Source organism: Octopus bimaculoides, chromosome 3 (assembly GCF_046866305.1).
Source record: "Octopus bimaculoides isolate indiv1 chromosome 3, ASM4686630v1, whole genome shotgun sequence".
Taxonomy (NCBI): domain Eukaryota; kingdom Metazoa; phylum Mollusca; class Cephalopoda; order Octopoda; family Octopodidae; genus Octopus; species Octopus bimaculoides.
In genome coordinates, this window is record NC_142930.1 from 126,472,576 (window position 1) to 126,475,075 (window position 2,500).

The following is a 2,500-nucleotide window of genomic DNA, read 5'->3' on the forward strand; positions in this document are numbered from 1 at the left end:
AGTAGTTCTTTGACTGCTATTTCTAAATTTTCAGCATGTTGGTGAAGCAACTCATGCTAATCCCTATATATTTATGATTATATATATATATATATATATATATATATATATATATATATATATATATATATATATATATATATATGTATATATACATACACATGAGTGTGTGTATGTATAAGTATATACACACACATGGCTCAGTGGTTAGAGCGCCCGGATCACAATCACGAGGTAGTGAGTTCGATTCCCTGACCGGGCTGTGTGTTGTGTTCTTGAGCAAGGCACTTTATTTCACGTTGCTCCATTTCACATATCTGTAGAAATGAGTTGCACCGTATCTGGTGCCAAGCTGTATCGGCCTTTGCCTTTTTCTTGGATAGCCATCAGTGACGTGGTGAGGGCAGACTGGTATGCATGAGCGACTGCTGGCCTTCCATAAACAAACTTGCCCGGGCTTGTGCTTCGGAGTGGAATTTTTTGGGTGCAATCTCATGGTCATTCATGACAGAAGGCGATCTTTACCATATATATATATATATATATATATATATATATATATATATATATATATATATATATATATATATATATATATATATATATATATATTTGTAATATGTGACAATTATTCGGTAGCCATGATAAAAATCCTAGTTCCGGATGTCGGAGCGGAAGCCCACGCCGCCATCTCTTCAGTTATCTGGCTATCGCAAAAAGATGCTATGAAAATAAATGCCGAATAATTGTCACATATTATTTACAGATAAATTCCTCTATTTACATAATATCGAGGTCTCTTTCTTTCTTCACACACACAGACATATATATTACAGACATATACAGATTCATATGTTATGTATAAACATGCATATAAGCGAGCATAAAATATGTAAGTATATACGTATGTATACACATACATGTGCGCATACACACGCGCGCGGGTGCTCACGTACTATCGCCGTCGCGCATACAAATATAGACAGTGAACGAGACACGTGTATGCGTGTGTTTGTGTGTGTGTGTGTGTGTGTCTGTACGTGTGTGTGTGTGTGTGTACGTGTGTGTGTGTGTGTGTGTGTACGTGTGTGTGTGTGTGTGTGTGTGTGTGTGTGTGTGTGTACGTGTGTATGAAAAAAATGTCATTTCAATTCGAATGACATGAAATATTTGTGACGAAATCTGGAGACATTTATTGACGCGTAACCAAGATACGAAGCATCGATAAAATTACCGATACAGTCAAGTGTTTGCTAGCTTTATATGATCTTTAGAGTTTCTGGGCGTTCAATAGTTCACAGTATTTGTAAAGAGACGAAGGAAAACAAGGCAATGAATTTAAGTTATGTTCATCAAAAATGTTTATGTAAACAGAATCAACCGCCATTGGAATATCTATGGGGTGCTATTGTACAAGCAATACCCGCTTCTATCTATCTATCTATCTATCTATCTATCTATCTATCTATCTATCTATCTGTCTGTCTGTCTACACATACATGCATGCATACATACATACGTACATACATGCATGCATGCATGCATACATACATAATACATACATACATACATACGTACGTACGTACATACATACATACGTACGTACATACATATATACATACATACATGCATACATACATACACAAACAAAAATGATCCAAGAGAAATATCTCGGAATAATCAGAGATCTTCTTTCTTTTAAAGCATGTCAACTTTGGCGAATTTTTTGAGTCGTTTGATTATCTCCTATAGTTTTAATTGCAATTTGGTAAGAGCCTCAAGAGGCAGGGTTAATTTTAGTAAATTAAGAATTCATATTGTATAGCGTTTGATATACATCTGTTTGTCTATATTACATTACATTACACGCCCGCACACACACACAAACACACACACACAAACACACACACACACACACAAACACACACACACACACACATCTGTATACATACAGTCAAGTGAAAAATCGTAAAGACATCCATGCCATTTCTTAATGAATCTAAGAAATGCATATTCTTTTCAGATCGAAGAATTCCGCCATACTACTGAATTCCAAATCTGAAAATTTCAACAAGTGCAATCATATGGACAAGTTTCTGTTGGTGAAATGGAATACATCACCCTCTCCGGATCGAGCAGCTGTCTCGTAGACTTTGGACTCTTCTCCCTTGAAATATTCTACGACGACTAATTTAATAGCGGCTTTACTGTCAAACGAAACACAAATCTAATTATTCTTTCTTTCCTTTTCTTTTCTGTTTTTATTCGCCCTTCCAATTGTTTCATCCATCTTCTCGTTTTCTCTCGTTATTTCTCTTGTACCAGCATCCCTGATATGCAAATTGTATAGATCAAGACGTGTTACAAAACCCTGCCTAGACCCGCGTCTCCAAATAAGAAACTATAAATAGATCGTTTCTTTATACTGCGTACATTAAATGATATTTATCGCACTCACTGAATTGAGTGCCTTTTTGTTGACCTCGCCTTAACCGAACCG

General features: G+C 36.0%; 1 long non-coding RNA gene across 3 annotated transcripts in view; it reads left to right on the top strand.

The window, feature by feature from the left end:
- The window catches only part of LOC128247405 (uncharacterized), a 56,344-nt gene that overhangs the window by 1,075 nt on the left and 52,769 nt on the right, over nt 1-2,500 (top strand). The gene's annotated exons all lie outside the window — the stretch shown is intronic.